This window comes from Anser cygnoides, chromosome 9, assembly GCF_040182565.1.
Source record: "Anser cygnoides isolate HZ-2024a breed goose chromosome 9, Taihu_goose_T2T_genome, whole genome shotgun sequence".
Lineage (NCBI taxonomy): Eukaryota > Metazoa > Chordata > Aves > Anseriformes > Anatidae > Anser > Anser cygnoides.
Window position 1 is genome coordinate 930,696 of NC_089881.1, and position 22,642 is coordinate 953,337.

A 22,642-nucleotide genomic window follows, 5' to 3' on the forward strand; every position below is an offset into this window, starting at 1 on the left:
GTGGGAGGTTGCACAGGGGTGGAAGTAGAGTTCCTGGCACCCACAGGAGAGAAAATCATCCCCTTGAGAAGAACGATGGGCCAACTCCTGCTCTTTTCTACATGCACTGGGAACAAATGTAGTGCCAGCAGGTGACACAGTCTTGCTGGCCACCCCCACATACATCCTGATGGACAAAGGATGAATGCACAAGATTTTTACACAGCAAAACCCTGTGAAACAAGCCGTGCTCCAACACTTGCAGCTGTCAGGCCGATCTTTTCAAACAACCTGTACCTTTTCACTCCAAATGGGAAACCAAAACTGTAATTAAAAGGTGAGAGCATGGCACACATTATGTACTTGCTAGCTCACACTTGTTATGGATAGTAGACTTGACTTGATCCTTAAGATTTCAGGGGCTTAATTAATCTACTAATGTCAAAAGGAAAATAACCTGTTCTAAGCATTTATTCTAAATGCTTGACGCTTTGAAACTTCATTTCAAAATCGATCTCTCCTCCAACAAAATTCAGAGACGAGAAGACTCCTGTCCTGGGACCCTCCACTGCTGTCACTTTTGTTCCACCAGTTCTCTGTAACTTACCACCTCTCATTTGATCATTTCTATTTCTTCTGCACTTGTGTTTAAATAAGGCTGTATGTTATTCATCCACACAGTGACAGCCAAGCCACAAAAACCCAAAATTAAGAGGATTTAAGGGTATTGCCTGTTACAGGCCAGTTTTGCTGGATTCTGGCTATATGGGGTTTGTAGTGAAGCCACTGTGGTGGTGAGTCCTGGCAGCAGGCTATGAAGAGAGGGCACAAAGTCAGGATAACCCACCCTTTTTCATTGCACCATGTCCCATGCTTTACTAGTGGCAATGGGCTGCCTGTCATAGATGCTCAGCAGAGAGTGACCAAAGTCCTTTTGAGATATGGGACCAACACATGTTGTGGGTGTCGAGTGTCAGGCAGAAAATGACACTGCATGAAAAATGAACGTTGCTAGTTCCTGGAGACAGCCAAGGTGAGAGAAGAGGGGATTTGGACTGCAGAAGGCTGTTCCATTTAGAGGCCAAAAAGACTATAATGATGGAAGCTGCTCTTGATGTAAATGATGGTTAATAGACATGTCGTGGTCATATAACAACTGTTCAAATGTGATTGCTTAAGTATACTACATCCTGACATTTCATTAGGTGCCAGCCCTGGTCTTCTGCCTTCAGCTAGGTTCTTGCTTGGCGGGAGATAGAAAAGTAAATCAAGACTCAACAATACTGACGCATTGGATGTCTTAAACTTTAAACCGCTAACTGTTCATAGGAGAAACAGACACAGCCAGAAGCAAAGCAATATAAATTATTTAATATTATATCTTTAGAAAAAAAATGGTTAATCTGTAATAATCTAAAGGAATCCCAATTTTTGCTGTTGCTCCATGTCCTGCCAGTGCCACAGCCAGGTTCCTGGGTCAGCCAGGCTCTCCACATTTAGCACTTGAATAGACCATGAGGTAATTTGCCTCTGTGCAAGAAAGGGGATATGTGGTAAAATCACAGGAAAAACACCTTTGCTGTCAGATGTGAGCCTCCAAGTTCTGCCCTGCTAGAGAAGTTTTCTTTCTCCTTTTTTCCCTGACCTGGCCCCTCATTCCACGCTGGTGTCCTGCAAAGCCTGGGGACGTGGGGGGAGAGCTGACTGCCTCTGCCCAGGTGTCCAGGAGAGCAGTGCCAGAGAATGGTTCTCTGACCCATTAAATCATTTTGAAAATGCAATTATAACTAATTAGTGTTTAGCATTAGCTGTCTTTAGTGTTTACATTGGTTTGTTTCCATGAAGTGAGATTTCTGGGTTATTTATTACTGCTAATATTTTATGCCCTGCTTTGACAGTCACCTTATGTTCAGTCAGTTGTTGTTTTGTGTTGTAGTGGTGTTATTTTTTTTTCAATTATCCTGATTTCATGTACAATTCCTGATCTTTATTTGACCTTTCTCTTCAATGAGTCCTCTCAGACCAGAAGTTTGTCCTTGTTGCAGTTGGATTGTAAGGGCTGGACTGTAGAATGACTGCACAAGAAGTAAGGAATTTGTTTACAAACAGTTTGTCAGGGTAAGTTTGCCCAAGCATTCAAGCTATCCAAATTTCACAGAAAATACACCTCTTACACTGAAGGAGAGTAAACAAAAGCTGTGGTTCGTGGTTGGTTTTATATTTGCATTTTCCATCAAGGGGGTTATTTCATCATCTCTGCAGGGAGTATTTACTTGAAAGATGGGTCTCAGCCACAAAGTGTAAATTCCATTTCACCCTTCCAAAAAATTTGGGGTTATTCAGAACTCCCAAGTTTTGATCCTCGTCCATTCCAAACTTAGTCTGTGGAACATGAGCTACCTTCCTTTACATTTCAGCTGTCTTTTTAATATACACTTCTCTCTTTCACACTTGATAATTTCTCAGCCTCTTGCTCAAATATGACAATGTCAACTCAAGCATATGCAACAAACTCATAATTCAAAACCACTTGGGTCTGCAACACAAGATAATCTTAAGGAACAACTGCAAATTAAATGCTGTAATACAACATTCACATATATGTTATCTGATAATGTACACTGTGATTTAAATCCTACTACTGTCAAATTCTTTGAATCATTAAATGCACAATACTCTATGGACAGTATATTCATTCTAGAAATGTTTTGACATTTTGGATAAAAACACTTTTTAGTATGGCTAGCTAACTTTCTTAGCAATTGTTCTCTGGTGTGCTGCATAAACTAAGAACACTTTATCAGTTATGGTGAATTAACATTTTTATCTCAGGACTATGGATGTTTCTAAAAACTCACATATTCAACAGTGGGTGCTCTCTAGAGAAGGATAACATTTATGACTCATTAAGAACTAATGGCTGTTGTGTCTTGATGTTATGGAGGGCTGGGATACTATGAACCCAAACTTCCACCAGTAAGATATTTTCTTTTACATTGAAAGAAAGTAAACAACAACATTTAAAAAAATAAAAGTAAAAACACCACCAACAAAAAAAGTGTACAGAGATTTGACTTCCTGAAGCCACCAAGGTTGCTGGCATTTCAGTGCTATGAGCTATGCAGCTGGATTAGATCAATTAGTCCCAAAACGGAACATTAAATAATCTTTTACTAATATTAGTTTATGCAGTCGCATTCTGTTACAAAAGCAATATTTTAAGGGTGAGCAGCAATACGTTTTCAATTTCCTTATAGGCACTGAGTACAAAGTCAGAATCTGGAGAGTAATGCATTTAGAAGTGTAACAGTTCATCCTGCTTATTTTCCTGAAAGCTCTAATAACATTTTATTTTTACTTTTCTGTATCCCTACCTAGTAATGGTTGTTTAACTGCTGTTACATCATCTACAGCAAACACTTCAAAGAGGTGAGGGGAGAAGAGAAGGGATGTGTTAAAAAATGCAGTTACATCACTGTTGTGTAGGTCTTGTGTGGCCTTTATATTAAAACATGCTAATGGTTCAAACATGCATTCAACCCTATGTTGAGTTTACAACAACTTCCCTGAAAAGCTATTTTTGTTTAACCATAGACTCCTGGGGCCAGCTGTGGCCCAAGCCCTGTACCCCACTCCTGTCCACTTTTGAATGGGACCAAGCACCATGATCTGTGCCTTGTTTTCTTTGAAGGCAAGTGAGAGCTACCTCAGATGTATGCGGGAGCAGAACTGGTGTCACTGGGAACTGCCAAGAAGAGCACAGGGCTCCTGCAAGGCAAGCAGAGGTGACATCTCCCAGTGACAAAGAGGTGTGCGGGCACGGCGCTTCTGAGAGGTGCACTCTGATTTCCACCACACTGCCGATGTCTAATAGTCTCCTTCTGCCTTGGCACCAGGGAGGTGTTTGTTTGCACGTAGATTGCAAGACTAAAGATTTTAATGTTAAATGTTGTTTTGCAGAAAATCAGTCAACACTGATGATGTTTTCCAGGATCGCTTTTTTTTTCCATATATATTAACATTGTGCCTCACATTTCAGTGACTTTTATTCAAACTTCCTTCAGCTGAGTTGCAAAATGTTGTCTTTGTCCTTAAGACCACGACAGAGAACTTTATCTGCATTCAGATGCCTACTGGTTTGTGGTACTTCAATAATAAAACAGCAGGATTGAAGGCTCATGATGAGAAATCTGACTAATTACCTGTTAGATGATAGATGGTTGTAACTCGGCAGTGCCAGTCACTGAAAACAAAACACTTCTAGATATCAATCAGCTTCCCGACAAATTCAATTTCCATCACATTCAGTGGACAATAAATGTGAATTTTATCTCAGCAGCTATATAGCTTTGACTTTTAACTTTCTAATATGCATAATGATATTTTAATAAAGTAGAGATTTTTTAAAGTAAATTAGTATTTAAATACCTGATATATTCATATTTCAGGCTTAAAGCTGGTGGAAATAATTAATATTGTAAATCTGTCTTGTGTTCTACTGCAGACAGCAAAGGTGCACTTAATAGCAGTTTTCCTGTTTTCTCCATATATTTTTATTTAAGACCAATTATTTACAACACTTGTAACAGAGCTATTCACCCTCTTTTTCCGTCACCTTCTTCATCCATATGTCAATGAGTTGGGTGCAGATTCTACATATGATTCAAAAAAAACAAAATGTCCAATTGTCACCATGACATATCAGCATGTGGGCAAAGTTAAAACTAAGAGGGATTGAAGCGTGGAAATTGAATATGGGCTTGAAGAAACACCTCTCTTTCTTTCCACATAGGGAACAATTGCATTGTCAACATCTGGAAGTTGTGGATAAGCTTGTCCAACTGAGAATGAATCTGAGTCCACTTACTCTGTTATAAATCAGGAGAGGTCAATCACAGTGTCTTTAATATCCAGATCAACTGTGTGAGATGAGAATTAGGCTCTAGAGGTCATCACCTTTTGTCACATTGGACACAATAAAAAGGAAGCTAAGAGGAAACGTTAGCATTGCCCCCGCACTGTTATTCGTGTCCTGATATTGCGGCAACAAATCACCCCAATGAACGACCCACTGCCCCATGCAACATACATGCCTGCAACAGCCATAGCAGGCTCCGTCCCAAACATCTGAAATCTTCATATATTGTGGGATACAAATTCAGATAAAATCATTGTCTGTGCTTAATGACTGGTGGCATCAATAAAACAGAAAGGAAGGGCAGCAAATAATACATGGTTTATAGTTGTAGTTAAAACGTGGTTTAGAGCACTGTGGCTTTCCCATTCTATTTTACTGCATCAAAAATAAATAAATAAATGAATATTTTAAATGGCCCTTAGTAAAGTTGTCCTTCTTGGAGGTGGGAACACTAGGTGCAGCCATTTCACTGAGCCCCGTCAGCTGCCCATGGTGAAGCAGAGCTCTGAGGAGCAGCCATCCACCCTTGGTGCAGGAGCTGCGGGAGCTTTGTCCTTGGGAAATGGGATAATCATTAAGCAAGTAACATCTGGGACCTGCTTCTCTCAAAGAACGTCAGGGAAGGACAACTGTGTTAGTGTAAATGACGGTCGAGGGTTTGCAGGGCTGGCTGCTGGCCTGTGTGTTCAATGTGATTGATTGGCGGATGCTGGGAGAAGCCCTGTGTGCTCATTTCTCCAGACCAGAAAGAGCCTCAAACTTCATCCAGAGCTGCCCTCAGGATCCCCCACTCCACAGTGGGTCTCCAGGCAGCTGCTGGACCAGGGATGGGCAGAAGACACCTGGGGACCACCTTGCCCCAGGTGTGAAGCCGGCATCCCATGGAAGGGCATGGTGGCTTGGGGAAGCCTGTGCTGGAGGTGAGCCTTACCACAAGGTGCAAAGAGGTGTGCGGGATGAAAGGGCTGAGAAAATTTCACTGGAGTAAGAGTTTAGCCAAGAGAATGGCACAGCCATTTCTCCTGAATGTGGGTTTATTTCTTTCCAGGTCCCACCTCGCCATCTTACAGCAAGCGTTCTGGGAACAGCTGTCCGAGCACACACCACAGTGTGCAGGGCTCCCAGGGCACTGCAGGTTGCACACGTACGGATCAGATTTGGCTGCCTGGTGTTATAAACATAAATGGTTTTACAATGGAAGCTGTGGCCAACTTGCCCTCCAAACCACATTCCTTGCATTTTGCAAGTACCTGTTATTTTCCAATTTGCAGCAATACATGTCACTGTTTCTGAATTTTCACAAATTATTTCTACTTTGTGTTAACAAGGATCTTTTTTTACTACTACTGGGGTTTGTCTCTTGCTTTGTACACAGTCAGGCTATCACTGTAAAAGGCACCAATATATCTGTGAAATAATAGCTTTAGTAAAGCAGTGAAAAATGATATTCTTAAAAACAGGTTATTAAAGATTATGTCAAACTGCATGCGTGTATGTACATATATATACACACATATACATACATATATGCAGGTAATCAGATGAGAACAGTTTATATTACATCTTTTGGAAGACAATGATGGTTGTAACAACAAATTCTTCAGTTTCTGATACCAGCAATAAATGACCAGTCTCACATCTATATACTATATGTAATTACATATGTATTGAAGACTTTATAATGATTTATTTCTTAATCAAACCACTATAGTGTAGGTCTACTTAGGCTTTTCTTAAAGCTGCCTGATATCAAAAGATTTCAAAGGACAAATGTCACCTTTAAAAGCTAACATACTATTTATGATTTTTAATGGCAGAGGTATGATTTAGCCTGCTTTATTACAGATGTTATAAATGATGTTTCATATAAGAATATCATTCTCTCCTGGCTTTCTAGGTAGAGTTTCCACTGGCTTCATTACAAGCGCTGAATGTAAAACAGCTGCAAAACCATGAATTGGGTCCTGGCTAGTGAATTTTTTTTATTTATTTTTTTTTAATCACTTGACATGGTAGCATGGCAGCTATTTAATTACAGTCATACAAGAACAATAAATAAAATTCACATGACCTTATCTTTCAATAAAATAAAATCCACTTATTCTTTTTAACTAAAATGTCATTTCCCATTTATTTTCCTGTGATGTGGTTGCCAGTGCCAAAGTTTTAGGCTCAGTGCACAACAGTGATAAGGTCAAAACCTGAGACAGGGTGATGTGATTAGCCCTGTCCTAGGCTACCTCATAAAAATGTCTGCCACAGCAGATGCTCTATCATGCAAGAAAAATTGTTTACCAAAGGGTTCAACAGAACAGAGAGTTATATGAAGATGCAGAAGATGCTACCCTCACTTTTTACAGTCTCCTCTCAACCAATTTGTACAAGGGAGGTGTAGGAGGAAAAAAATAAAATAAAAGTAAAAATAAAAATAAGAGAGAGAGATTTTAAAATGGGTAAATAGAAAATAAAAGTAGGCTCTCTAAAAAAAATCAAAAATTGAGGTGGGTGGTCTGACAACTCAAATAACTGTCGCAGATGACCTTATGAAGTAGAGGTGTGATTCATCAGCCCCATAATACTTGCAATATGAGATATTCTCCCAGCTTCAGAACAGGCACCAGCCCAAACAAAACCTGACCTGACGAGGTTTGGTTCACAGAGGTCTCCTCTCTCCATGAGAATAGGTGGGGTTACAAGCATCAGTACCGAGCACTAATATGGCACCATAGACAGAGTCTTTATTTATCATGCAGGAAGTGAAAACAAAGCTTTCTAATAGATTTATTAGTAAAAGGGAACAGAAGAATCTAGTATGGACAAACTGCATGTTCCCCACGTCTCAGCTGCAAGGACTTCCTGCCCTCAGGCTTAGATATATTTATCTGGTTATAATTCAGTAAAGTTGTGTGATTTCAAGCCATTCCAAACAAACAATGCATCTAGGATATCATTCAAGGATGTCCTGACAATGCAATATTTCACATTTCAGTTTAAAATAAAAGATGGAGATGCTAATTAAATGCTTTCACAAAGATAAGTTGTTCTTCTCAGAAATTGTTTTTATTAATTTTATTTTTTAAATGGTTTAAGGACTGTAAAAATTAAAATGATGACAGTTTTATCTGTATGAAATTACTACAACATGTACATCACTGGGAGAGAGAGAAAAGCATATGGAATATATATATATATATTCAGAGACTGATTGTGCTGTTTCTTTGTATTCAAAGGCCTCTTTGACTTCACTGGAAATTTTACATATGTGGCAGTTGCAGAAATAAGTCCTCAAATTGTAGAGAAATCAAATTTCCATGTTAAAGAGACCCTGTTTCTAATTTCACTCAGAAAAATCACAGTTTTTTGTATGTTCCCCCCTCCCCATCTTATTATTTTCCAGCCTTTCTAACATTGGAACTTTTTATAAGTGAGGGATACTGATTTTAAAAAATAATAATAAAAATAAAATATAATGAAAGAAAGGAAGGAAGAAAGACTCTGTCTCTACCAGGGGAAAAATGTGCCACTGGAACAAGTGTTTGGTGTCAAGTGCGCTGTCAGGAGTAGAGAGAAACATGGGTAATACTATTTGCACCCCAGTGCTCAAAATAAAATATTAATGGCAGCATTTCCTGAGAAATTAAATTACTAGGAAAAAAAAATCCAAAAAATATGCAATTCCACTGCCTTGTTGAAAACCCTCACACAAATTATGGTAAAATTAATGTCCTTTTGTATTCGGCACACATGCTTTATGACCTTGAGGGATGCTCCCATGTAAATGTCTGAGGTTTTCTTATTTAGAAATAGTCATATTTTACATGTACTCAGTGGCCAAGGAGAAGAGCACAACCAGTAGCTAGGTTCGAGTGGGTGAAAGTTGGTATGTTTGCAGCAGTCGTGAGATGATGTGGCATCTATTCAGTCCCCACTTAAACCTCCAAAATGATTCATCTTTACTGAATCTTGAAGTGACACAAGTGCACAGACGCCAAAGCTTTAAGTCTGGTTTAAGCTAAGCCAGTTTTTCTCCATCTCCACTGACAGACAGTTGGTAGGACTTAGCACATGAGGAGGGTTCCCTTTTTGTTGCATACTCAGCCATTAGCCGTGACTCACTGGCAGTTGGGTAACTTCCATTCTCACTAACCTGAAAATAAAAAGAATCAAGGCCCATTCTAACACTGGCCCTCCATACGTGATAAATCTGTCTACTATACCTCTAAGAAGAATATGACCGTCTTAAATATAATTCCACAAGTTTCTGATGCACATCAATGTGAGTTAAACAAAGAAAAATAAAAAGTTTTCTAGATTACTACTGTTTCAAAAAGCCAGTCATGATGCGAAGGATGGAAACATGATGGCTCATGTCTGTTGATTTTTTATAACTTATATTTAATTCTATCTGGAAAACCAAATACAAAAATTTCAATGACCTGCCAGCAAATTAAAAATGCTAACACATTTTACACACATTAAAATTATATTTCAAGGCATTTAATAACATCCCACCAACCTCATAAGCAGTAACAGACGTAGCCCTCATTCGCTGCCCTGGATGACCGAGGAGCAGGCTTGTTCCCACTGAGACTAAAAGGGGGCTAAAACTTTCCTTTCTCTGACAATAAGGTCACCAAGAAACACAGATATTTGGTACATAAACCTGCAATTGGTTGGATAATGTCAAATCTGTGTGTTTAGCATCTTGTAAAACACCAGTGCACTCAAGTAGGGTCAGAGAAGCATCTGCCTCCTACTCCTACCTTTACAAGAAGAACCTCTCTAACACTGTTACTAATAAAAAGCTATAAATAAATATCTTTCTCAGTCATAAATATTTTTTCCAGCAAGCTTTTTAACTGTTTTCTCCCATATTCAGTTATAATTCACTCTGCTAAATTTGAAGGACAGTTTTGCAGAACTGATGTAAACATGGTTAAATCTAGATCCCACAACAGTATAATAAATATTTATCAATATTGCATTACCCTTTATGCACTTCCCAAGATTAAAAAAAGAATAGCTAAATGAAACAAATTTGTTATAGTGGCAACAGCAACACAATTATGGTTAGTGGCCTGTCCCTGCTAGCATCCAAACTTCAGCTCACAATAATATAAAACTCTTGACAGGCCATTCATGTCTCAAACTTAAAGAAAAAAGAGAAATGGTTTTAAAGATTGAAAGTTTATGGAACTACCAAATAACAGATGAACTTGTGGAAAAGAAAACCAAACGTACAGTGAGAAATTTTTTTTAAAAAAAAAAAAAAGTACACTTTTTTAAGGAATGGAAAGAAATGAAGAGCCTGAGGGGATGTTCTCCTCCAAGTCAAGAGTCCAAGCTGAGCTCAGGAGAGACAAAGTCCATCCCGCGGACATGAAATGCATGATTACTGCTGGGTGGCAAGCAGTGCCTGATGCTAGCAATGGACATTTCGGGGGGATCCACTGCCTTCCTTGCAGGGAACTGTCCCCTAGTAGAGAAGCTCTCACTCCCTGATTTGTTACGAGGCTTTTCACCAGAAACAAAATGAGTAAAAGACACTGTTTGGTGTTATTCGTGCCACTGCTTTTAGTGCTCTGGCCTGACTGGGCGTGCTCCATGGAGTGGGGAAGGAGGAAGAAGGGGAGAGAAAGAGGAGAAGAGAGGTTTTCTTCGGCAAGTGGTTGAAAGCAACCAAGCAAGGTCCTCCTCCAACCTGCCAGGATGAGTTTCTGTCTCTTCATCGTCTAAAGAGCTGAGGAAGAAGACAACACAGCAGACGCCTGGCTGCGACGACCTTCCCAAGGAGCTGCAAACCCCGCCCCAGCCTCTCCACCAGCCTGGACTGGGCTGGCCCCAGGGACTCTGGGATGTTCTTAGGGATTATCTCTGAAATGAGGTCATTCACTCAAGGAAGAAGCACTCGCTCATCTTCTCACAAAGGATTGCATCTCTGAGTGCTACAATGGGGTCTTTGGTTACTAAAACTTAATTTTTTTGAAAAACACATTCCATATCTCCATGTGCTAGCAGCCAATGAATTACTAACATAAATAATTAAAACCAATATATGGTTGTAAAAATAAATGAATAAGTATCCTTGATTTTTATGGTGTTTGATTACTCACTAATTTGCAAAATATGGTAATCTGCAGTATGCATCCCAGTCATTAGTGAAATCATACTGTACTTTAGTCAACAGGCTGATGAACTGACATGTTGCACCAGCAGTCAGTGCCCCTCCTAGAAAAGAAGAAACAAATTAGAGGGCCTGATTCCTGTTTTTATAAAAGCCAGTTTGCACTCAGGCAATGAAGGGTAACCACTGCTGCAGAGGCCTTTAGTATAGTATGGTGATACAAGTGACCATCAAAGAAAATAATAGTCTGACCAAAGACACTCTGGTTTTTGGTTTTTTTTGCACATATTTTATCTTCTGGTATCTCTGATTAAAACTGGTGAAAATATTTAGGTGTCACCCAGAGGATAAATATAACACAGTATGGATCAACAGCATAAGTTCCAACACCCATTTTGAGAAACATATGTTCTCCTGCACAGATATATGGGTGTTATCATTGGCACTGCTATAAATAAATGTTAAATCCTCTTCAGTCAAAATATGAAGTACTCCAAGGTTTCACTTTCATCAGATAACAATAACACCTCTGGAAAAACATTGTCTAAATAATAGCATATTTATTATTTGACAAAAACTATCTTACAAAATATTTTGTTTTAATTCCTGGATGATTTACATAATAGATTACAACAGCTGCTATAACAATCCCACAGTTGGATTCTTTTTCTTTTTTTTTTTTCTGAGAAGTCTTTGAATCTTCTAACACTATAAATGTTTTTCCAGGTCTTATTTTTTTTTAATTAGCATGTCATGAGAAAGTAGCTGCACTTATTTTCCTAGAACCACACTGGCTATTGATCTCAGCTCAGCAAAACTGGAAGAACTCATAGGTCATTTCAAAGTCACCTGTTGAACTAAGGTTCAAAGAAGAAATATTCTGTCTTCACCAGCCCAGAACCTGTGCAGCCTGGAGGGCAGTGAAAAGGTTTTCCAGGGCATGGACATACGCAGTGCACAGCCAGAGCATGGCTCCTGTCCTATCTCCATAGCTGTATTTCAGCATTTTAATCAGAGCCCTGAAATAAATGGTTCTATCCTGAGTTGCTTCTCAGGCAAAACTCCTCCTGAAGCAGCATTGGGCCCTTTGTTTAATTTCTATACACGAGCAAATTTTTTTGGGGGATGAGCAAACAATTAGTGTATTAAAATATTTCATGGGACATTCTGAAAGTTGCTGTGAAAAATTATTGTCAGTGCGGAGCTGAGATGCTGCTTTATAGAATTATCTCATAAAATAGTATCATGTGTAATTGCCTTCATGTTGTCAATGTCTCTTTGCAAATCTCTAGAGATTTACAGCACCACACATTGGAGCAAGACTATCTAATATTTATAAAGTTTCATTATTTTCATCTACTTGGAAAAAAAACTATAGACTTACATGAAATCCAACATGATGTGTCAGAAATAGTAGTGTCCACTTGCGGGATTTATAGCAGTACACAAAATGCAGGCAGACACAATATCACAGTAATTGCAAGCTACCAAACAGCTGCATGGCATTTACTCAAAATACTTTATGCATTTAGCACACTTATTGAGCAGAACTTGAAATAGGCTCATTGTTTATTTGGGCATGTCAGAGGGGAAATTTTGTTTCTTTACTAGACCTACAGAATATAAACAGATCTGAATTATAAAACCCTTTCATCATCCTTCTACAGGTAAAAATAATATTTTAACTAATGACAGTTATGGCTGGGGAAAAGTTAAAAGACAGCAGAACTTTCCCTACAGTTTAAGTCCTGCTTGGAGGAGGACAGTCAAATGGCTCTTGCATAGATTTCATATCAGAAGTGCGTTGTTTACAGCCTTTTGAAATGTTTTGGATTTCATATTAATATTTCCTAATTTATGACCATTAAAAACTATGAGAAGGCAGCTTTCAGACTGTTACTGTCAGCCTGCATGCAAACTCTGCACTAATAGTAAAACAACTTCCTTGTAATCAGTGTGGCCTTAAAGTATGTGTCCGAGCTTCGTAAAGAACATAGTGCTGATGTCAATGGGAATTTTGCCAGATTAAGAAAAGAAGAATTTGGCCCTTTCTCTGTGACTTCTGACAACACTGCATAATTTCGTGTCATTAGGATTTTTAATTAAATGTGTTGCTGTTCAGTACACAATAGAACTTGAAAGCAGAAAGCATCTAAATATGAAACAAAGTTTGTAAAGGAGTCTGGAAGGACTTTGCGACTGAGGGGAGAAAATTAAAAATTCCACTGATAGTGAGCCTTGCTAGATAAGCAAGTTCATATATTTCTTAAAGGGGTGGGGTGTTTTGAATAGCTGGCCTTTTTGCTACAGTCAATAAATATCATGAGAAGGAGAAATATGATATTAAGCAGGATCTGATCCTAAATTTATGGCTCCAGTGGGAGCAGACTAAAAACCATTTATAGCATATCCCAACAGAAACACTCCATTTGCTATAGCAGTGCTTACTGCAACTGAATTCTCCTAGCAGAAAACAGCATTTTCACAGTCAAGTTCCAATATCAGCAGGGAATTAATTATTACGTTATATTTGTAGAACGGGGCGGGGGGGGGGGGGGGGGGGGGGGATTGCCCCTTCATTTCTGTTACTCCTTGGCAAACAAGATGACAGAGCTGGTAATCTGGTCAAATTTCAACTTGTAGCCATGTGTCTGAAAGAAAAGATTTACTGGAGAGGACCAGACCAGTTCTCTTAGGAAGCTGCTGCATTCATACAAAAGTACATCTTCATGTAAAACAACAGGAGTTTATGAAATACCCTAAAAGGAATCAAGACAAGGTGAATCTTGTGTGAAATTTCCACCAACTCTGCAATACCAATCTGACCTTACTATGGGTACTTACGTCCAAACACAAGTCTTTTTACCTGAGAGATGAATCAATAAATTTTAAGCCAGATCAAGAATATTACCTGCTAATAATGTGCAGGAAACCAAAGCAAAACTGGAAAGAGATGAAAAATGCTGTACCTGTACAGTCGTTTATACCGAGCCTGAAGCCTGTTCCAATTCATCAGGACTCTCCCATTGATTTCAGTGTGTTTTGGTTCAGTCCCTTATTCCAGATCTCCTGTGTCTCACCAGCTTAATGTAGTTACACCTCCTGGTAGCCTCTCTCCCCTGCTTCTTAGAGGAACATTTAACAATTTGCTATATGATAAAAAATATTTGGGGATGCATGAACCATTTTGTATATTGATCAAACATACAGACTAAGCAACTCCTACAAATACCACAGCAGAAAACTAATCAGCATAGAAAAACATTTTCCTTTTAGTTTTTAAAAATATCCCAAGCATCTTAAACAAACTAATCAGGTAATTCTAAGTGATCGTGTTAGGGATATTCACTTCAGTGAAAGTCCTACTGCAAGTGGTAATGGTAAATAAAAATAAATAACTGAATTTACTTGGATCAAAAAATCTGACTGATACTAAAATTGCCAAAAGCAAATAACCTGCTTCACTCACCTGCATGAAAGATAATGATTTTGATTCAAACAGAGACACTTGCATTAGCTATGTAATTGCGTTGTAAATCCACTTCTTAAACCAAACATGCCAGTAATAAAGAGTTGAAGGGGTCAACAGCTTCCAGTAAAACAAAAAGTCACAAGGCAAACTGGAATAATTAAACAGACATATTTATAAATATGAAAAAATATCTTAAGTGTTGTGACACGGCATTTACAAATTACTGATTTATCAATAACATGATATTTGCTGTGTTTCCTGGTTTATATTGCAGAGTTGATGGAAATGTGTTTCTATTTGGCACTTGCATTACCTACCAGGTGAATATTTTCCAAGTATTTTCTAGATGATATTTCTTTTAGATAATAAGCAAAAACTACACTTGCTCTGTTCAGATATTTTTTCTGATGTACAATACTTTAAAACCTAAAATTTCACTGTAACCACCCTCCATTACAATGTTTCATGCTGACTTCGGTGTAAATCTTCACAATTCAAGCATCAAAGAAAGGTGAAATTTTAAATGGAAAATAATATGTATTTGCAGAAAAAAAAAATGTTTCAGAAATATTACGTCTAGTCCAAGTTTATTTCTAACATTCAAGCTTGTTGATCTCTCTTGGCCTGCAACCTGCTAAGGTATCTTATCAGGGTAGCTGTTCCTTTATTTATTTATGTATTTATTTCTGTGAATTTTTAGTAAAATCTACTAGAAATAAAATGGAGGAAGAAATATAAAGCAGGGTCTATGTGGGCTTTTTATCAGCTTCTGAGGTGACCATTTTACATTCTGACTGTAAAATATTCACCAAAAAAAAATGGGCCCGAGAAGGAATTTGGAAGCTTACAGCATTCAGTTTATATTTTTTGGATAGAAGCGAAGTGTCTGGCACATCATTCATTTGCTCCTGGAAGGTGCAGATTTGAGGACATGTTCAACCCTGCTCTAAGTTTAGAAAGTTTCAGTATAAAAAGGAACCCAAAGTCCCTGCCCTCTAGCCTCTCTTTTAGATAATGGAAGATTCTGAAAGCATTGCTCAACACAGACCAACTGAGGAGGAAAAAAAAGGGGGGTGGGGGGCAGGAAAATGACAGAAAAGCATATGCTTTTGCATTTCTTCTTCGTTTGTTCAGAATTATATCCATCTGGGTGAAACAGCTAGCTCCCCAGCAAATTAATGGTCTGATGATTCAGGGAAATGTCGAGCTAGGTTCTTAGTTGTAAAATGCATGTAAATGAAGAAAGGGGTGCAAGGAGGTGAATCTAGTTTGGTAGGATGCACATTTTTCATAGATTAAGTATTAATTTAGAAACAATAAGCTCCTAATAAGACGCCAGCGTTACGGCAGTTTTATTAAAACACATCTTCAAATAAAGGATCGGACTCTCTCGGACTCAGCTGCAGACCGCTGAGGAACCTGAGCAGATGCATCATTTATTAGCAGAGGCGACTCATTAGAGGGGGAGATTACTGTCGGCTTGAACTCGCTCCTGCTTCAGGGGGAAGTTTTGCCCAAGCAGCTCGGGATCGGCCCCTCCGCCGTGCCCCTTCCCCTTTCCGCCCCCGCTGCAGGGAGGGAATGGCTCTCACCTCTTCCAGCGGGGAAAAAAGGACTTTAGGCTGCACTTGGAAAACGCTCCGTTGTCTCTAAAACAGCAATCCCCTGGCAAGTCTGCATGAGCAGAGCAACAGTGTCCGCAGATGCTCAACAAATGATCGGTTAAAACCCGGAACGCGGTTTCCTTCTTTTCTTTTCTTTTCTTTTTCTTTTCTTTTTTTTTTTTTTTTTTGGACAGCAACTTCTGGGGATCAAGCCCTCTCCAGAGTTTACCATGCCTTGTCATGTGAGTAACGTCCTGCCCAGCTTCACGCCACCAATCCCGCCAAGCTCCCTGCCCCGGCATCCCGGGGGCCCGCGGAGCCGAGCCCCGCTCCCGGACCCGCGCGGGCGGAGGAGCCGCGGAGCGCCCCCGCCTCCCCTCTCCCCGCGGCCGCGCAGCTCCGGCCCCGCCACCCCTGCGCTCCCGCGGCCCCTTGCGCGGTGCGGGGATGCCGGGTGTGGGGCTTCGGGGAACGGCCGTCGGGCCGCGTTCTCGGGGGCGAGCCCTGAACTTGGAGGTGCCCCCCCGCCCCCGAGCCCCTCTGGCGGCCTCTCGCCGCCGCCCCGGCTGCGGGGCAGCCCCCGGCCGGCTCCTTGCGGAGGGAGCCGGCCGCCGAGTCTCGGTTCGCCCGGAGAACTAGAGGGGCTAATGGATCCGGTCCTCTTTTGCGAGAGGTCTCCTGCTAAATTATGTCAGCCAAAGGTCAGCCGGACTCTGCGGTCCTCTTCATTTTCTTAATTAAAAAAAAAAAAAAAAGGAGGGGGAGGGTGATGGGGGAGGGCGGGGAAGAGAAACCATCAAGTTATTCAAATTCAACCTCATCTGAATAATCGCGAATTTGATCCAGTCAGAGCTGCAGACTGTACATTAAAAATAAATGTCCAGGAGGCATTCACTGTAGTTGATTTTTTTTTTTTTTTAATATAGAGGTTCTGAAAATACAACGTCTCTCCAACCCCTCCCCCCAAAGATGGAGTGAGTTTTCAGGTATTGCACAAACCTCGCGGAGTGGTATCAGTGTGCTTGCAACACTTACGTTGAATGCATGAACCCCCAATCATAATTGTATGTTCACAAAACACATATGGCAGCTGCATTCTCTGTATAGTTTGTTATGGTCTGGTGTGTAATGTAAATATAAAGATCAGACCCAAAACACAGGTTCATTCTCCCAACAACAATCAAAAAACACCAACAACAACAACAACAAAAGTTGCTTTGCGAACTTAAAAAGAATGACTTTCGTGCCATGCTACTGTCTGAGCCAGCAATGATTATTTGGTCTGTTTGCTCCCATTCAGAGTTAATACACGACAATAGTTTTACTCCGTGCTGCTTGACGTGAAACCACTGGGGTTGGGCAATTCTGTTCCAAACAAATACAGCTTCTACACCCATCCCTGCGACAGCGAGCCGAGAGCTGAGCGAGTTGTGCAACGGAGAAAAGCAACACTTACCACGGCGGGGATCTAGATCTCGGCAAATGCTGCCAGTAGGTCTGAGAAGTGAAAAACTGGAAGGGAAGCGCAAAAGGCAGAAAGTTGGAAAGGGGATTTGTGTGTGCGTGCGTGTGTGTGTGTGTGTGTGTTTAAGCCAGAGGGAAATGCGAGCACAGCGCTCCCTGCTCTCCCTGGTCGCCACCAAAACAAAGATCCAGGCGTTAAGGGAGCAAAGCTGTGCCAGATCTATGCACACAGCTCCTCAGGGCCAAACCTCAGCTTCTCACTCACTCCAGCTAGTGACAAGGGTTAATGCTCCAGAGGGATAGTCTAGCCGGCCCCTGCCACCATTGGCTAGGACAGAAAGCAGGTTTAAGGTAAATTCACTGGCGCTTTGGAAGTTACAACGGGATAAATTTAATTTGGATAATAATAATAATAATAATAATAATAATAATAATAATAATGGTAATAGAGCCCATCTTGGTCCAGTTGGCTAAAAAGTGCCAGGGCTGCCTCCTCCCCTGCCTCGGCACCAAACGCTCCCGTCCTGTCCCGACAGCATCCCTGTACCCGCCCGAGCCCCGGGGGTACCTGGGGAGCTCTGGAAATACAAAATCGGGACGAATTCGGGAAAAGGGACGGGGGGGTGGGGAGGGAGCGTCGCAGCCATGAGCACTGAGTGCAGAGGTTCAGCCTGGCACTTCGAGGAGATCAACAGTTTTCTGAGGAGTTAAAGGATGGAGAGGGTTCCCATGTGGCTCAGGTGTGCGCCACTGTCCCCCTGAACGCCCTCCGCGGCCCCTGCAGATACCGGGGAGCTTCCCCTTTGGCCAAGGGGGAGAAAATGGAAGAAAGAAAAAAGCTTGGTTGTTGGTTGGAAGAAAAAAAAAAAAAAAAACACAAATCGTGTCTCTATGCGTTCACACGCATCTGTGTAAAGGTTGGAGTAAGCGGTGCCCACAGCGCGAGCCCGAAGCAAGCTTCCACTTGGGGAACTGAGGTTAGGAAGCGCCCTCTTTGAAATGAGCAGGCGACATGATGGACATCGGCTTTCTTGTCGCCTCTTGTAGTTGGCTGGGGCGAGCGGCGAGCCTCGGCCGGCGGGCAGGGGGGCAGAGGCGCTCCAGGTGTTGCTCCGAGACGCTCGCCGGGCACCCACCGCCGGGCGCGCAGCTCCAGGCGGCGCTGGGCGAGGAGGAACGAGGGGGCGATGGAGAGGGTGGGCTGGGGCGGAGGGGGAGCAGGAGCGAGAGACAGCCGACAGGCAATTGTCGCCGGGCGATTGCCAGCCACCCGGCAGGGCCCCGCCGGGAACTTGCGAGGTGCCGGCTCGGGCTGCACGGCCGCGGCCGTGCCCAGGTGCGCCCGGGAGGGAGCTCCCGGCTCTGTCCTGCATGCTGCGCCCGGCTCTGGGGGGCAAAGCAAAACCCACCTCGTTAGCAAGACTGAGAAGCATATTTCTGATAACACGGGATGTAATTTCGCCACTTTACAAATGGCTTTACAATCACTTTGTGCCGCCGAACAATGAGTGCTGGGAATTATTACTATTTGTTTAAAAAATCCCGCAGCCTGCAAACGGAATAAACGCCAAGCCTGTGTGTTTGTTACTCGGATCTATCATGTAATGTCAATATATCAGCAATAAAATACGATGGGCCGGACGGGATAATGAGATGTTACCAAGAGGAGAGAGGCAGAAAGGAATCCATCACAATAACCTCTCTCCCTTCCCACGAGCCCCTACTTTTCTGGCAAACGCGCCACTTAGGGTTTCCCACGCAAGCCCACGGAAGGCAGCAGCTCGGCCCGCGGCCACCGGAGCGCAGAGCTGCCGGGAGGGCCGGTGGTCTCCTAAAGTGTCCCTCAAATTACGGGGGTCGCCCTTGCCCTGCGTGCCAGGGAGGGGAAAGACGGGGCGAGCACCTTCCTGGGCACCCCAGTGAGGGCAGGTGGAGGAGAAAGCAGGGCAGGAGCAGCTCCAGCCGGGCCGGGATGAGCAGCGCGGCGGCTCCGCTCCCTTGTGCGGGCGCGGTTACCTTCCGCGGGCAAGGGGGCGGTGGGGAGGGTCATAAATATTCAACAGCACGTGGAGCCCGGCCGCGGGGCCGCGCATGCGCCGCCGGGCTTGCCGCCGGGGTGCGCGCACACCCCGCCAGTGCGCGCACACGCACAGACCCCGCGCACGGCCGCGATTTCTAGGAACCGGCCCCGGCCCCGCAGCCCTGAAGCCGGCCTCTGCCCCCGGGACCCCTCCGAAAGGGGCAGCCTAAAACACGTGTCCGGGCACTTTGGGGAGGGGGTGTCTGGCTGATGTCCTTTTTTATATATATATAATTATTATTTTTTGTTCTTCAGCCTTCTGCTATGTTCTTCATGGGATTTGGGAAGGGAGAATGATAGGAAAACATCTGAAAGTTCTGACCCCGGCCAACAGCCAACTTTCCGATTTCGCTGAGGAAAGCCCTGCCCACGGGTGGCGAACAGGCAAGAGTGGACATGGGCTTGAGTGAGCACCGCTGCTCGTGTGCTCTGCCTGGCTCCAGCTACCCCAGACAGCTAATGCTGTGTTTGGGTCCCAAGATGTAAATACATGCACAATCACACATGCACACACAGAGCATTTTTTAATAGCAATTTCATAGAGAGGTAGTATGATCGTATATATCTAAAAGGTAATTAATTTGATTTATTATACTTGAAAAATCCTGTCTGCATTACGGGCGTCATCTGGAAACTTCATGCTATTTTATACTATCGTTCTAAAGCCGAAATAAATGTTACGAATTGATGACAGCTTCCAGCTGCATGATAAAAATAGCCCCTTCGCTTCACAGGATCGTGTTTCTTGTTATCGAAGATGAACCAAACCTGACCCATAGAGGTTAGCAGCGAAAAAAATATTTTGGTATAAAATCAAAACCTTGGCTATATTTAAGATACAATGAACCCTAAAACGCCGCCTGGTTGTGCTGAACCCACCTTAATACGCCCAGCAAGTGGAAGAAATCTACCCTGCGCCTAGCTCAAAATAAGAATCTCTATTATTAATCTCCCCGGATTGGTTTGGAGAATATGCCCATTTTGTTAGGAACGCGATCCATTACACGTAGACGTTCGCCTGAAATAATAGAGCCTTCCCTTAAAGCCTTCAAAACTACACCTCCGCGTAAACACACGAACCCGTGTCTTTCTAGAAACATCACCGTTTCCCTCGGTACAAATGCAGAGAGGTGGCCAGCGGTGCCTATTCCTTGGGGTATATTTGTAATCCAAATAGGACCGCGAACGGTGGTCCCGGGGAGCGGGTGTGCATCTGCAGCACTGCCCGCGTGTCCCGTGGGTCGTGCCAACAGCAGACTGTGCATCGCTCGTGGGTTGTGCCCACAGTAAACCGTGCATCACCCGTGGGTCGTGCCCGCACCGTGCGCCTGGCTGCGGGCTGCGCCGTGCCGCGGAGCTGGATGCTGCGGGGCCGCGCTGCGGGCTGCCCTCTGTCTCCCGCTCCTCGGGCCGGGCCTCCCGGTGCCGCCCGGCCTCTCGCCGGCAGCAACCCCCCTCTCAGGGGAGAATGGCCCCGTTTGGACGAAATCGCAAGGGTTTCCCACAGAAACGCCGCGCTCGGGGCGCCACGCCGCGGGGACCGCTGGCTGATATGGAGGTGCTCAGCGCGCACGTGTGCGTGGGTGCAGAGCCGCGGTGCGGGTGTGAGCGGGGTGCCCGTGTGTGCACACGCACATGGACGTTTTGTAACCGTGCCACGTAACACGTCCAATAAAACAGAGTGCCCCCGTCCGTGGGGAGAGCGCTCGCAAAATCATTTTTTCCGTCAGAGCTCTAGCGGTAAAACGCACACCGACTCCTCCAGTCAGCAGGTCACTCGAAATACTCTGCCTCGTACCAGCAGCATGATCCGGAGGGGGGTCTTTCGGCCCCCTCCTGCCTGCAGAAAGTGGGCTCCGCGCCGGGGCTGCAGCCGAGCGGGGCGCGCTCCGGGCTCCCTGCGCTCCAGGCGGCCCTGGGCCGCGGCCGTACTCGCGTTTGCACCTCTTGCTCCCGAAGGAGCAAGAGCCCTGGACGTGGGGAAACTTACAAAGTCGAGGCCGTTTAGCAGTGCTGCCAGGAGAGCAGTAAATAAAAAGTCTCAGCGTTTCGTGCGGCAGTCCAGGGGCTGCCACTTACTTACAGCTTTAAAAATAATAATAAATAAAGGGAGATAAGCAGTGGAGTCCAGCGCGGAGCGTGCGTCCCCATTTCACACAGGGTCTGCTTTAAAGAAGCTAACATTGTCTCATGAATGCCGGGCTCGCCTTTTAAAAAATTCAAGCGATCATTCACAAGCCATTAAAGCGACCTGAAAGGCGACTCTTTCGGGGGGGAAATGGAAGCATCCGATCCTTGTTTTATATTTAACTTTCGGCGGGCGAACGGCACAAGCACGGCCAGGGGCTGCCGTGCGCGCCCCTCGGGCACCTCACCCGAGCGGGGACGAGGCAAACACACCCAACGCACCGCAAAAACGCACCTCCTGCTCCCTCCCGGGAGCCCTGCTGCACTGCCCTGCCTCGCTCCGGGAGCTTCCCTCGGCGCCGGGAGCCTCCACACGTCGGGCCTCGGTGGAGAGGCTGCGCGGAGCGGGGCCGGCTGCCGGCACGGCCTGCCGCGGGGACAGCCCTCTTGCCTCCAAAGCCACCGGGCCACGGAGGAGGAGAGCACCCCGACATCATCTCAAGAGGCAGGCTTTAAAGGCAGAAAGGAAATAACGAAGCCCGTCGAGGCTGGAGAGCTGGGGGTCGTGTTTCTCCCCGCAAGCCTTCGCGAGGAAATCCGCACAGGGCGAGCTGCTGGAGGAAAGTTGGCTCTGGCGAGCAAAACAGCGCAGAAACAGCCACCAGTCGCCTCGCAACCTTTCTGCCTGCAAAATACCCCTCTCTCTGCCGGGGATTTCAAAGCACTGCTCCCCTCTCCAGAGTCAAGAGCACAGCACAAGCATGGCGTGGACTCGAATTCTGCATCAGCAACTGCAGCCTCAGCGATCCTCGCTAATTCAGAACATATATGGGACGGCGATCAACCAGCATTGCCCCCTCCGACCGTCCCCCCC

General features: G+C 43.8%; 1 long non-coding RNA gene across 1 annotated transcript in view; it reads right to left on the minus strand.

Moving 5' to 3' along the window:
* Positions 1 to 18,430, minus strand: part of LOC125180277 (uncharacterized) — a 50,799-nt gene extending 32,369 nt beyond the window's left edge. Inside the window, exon 1 of the long non-coding RNA XR_010833540.1 lies at positions 17,554 to 18,430. This is a non-coding gene — a long non-coding RNA (uncharacterized lncRNA). The remainder of the gene's footprint in view (positions 1 to 17,553) is intronic.
* Between the last annotated feature and the right edge of the window lie 4,212 nt (positions 18,431 to 22,642).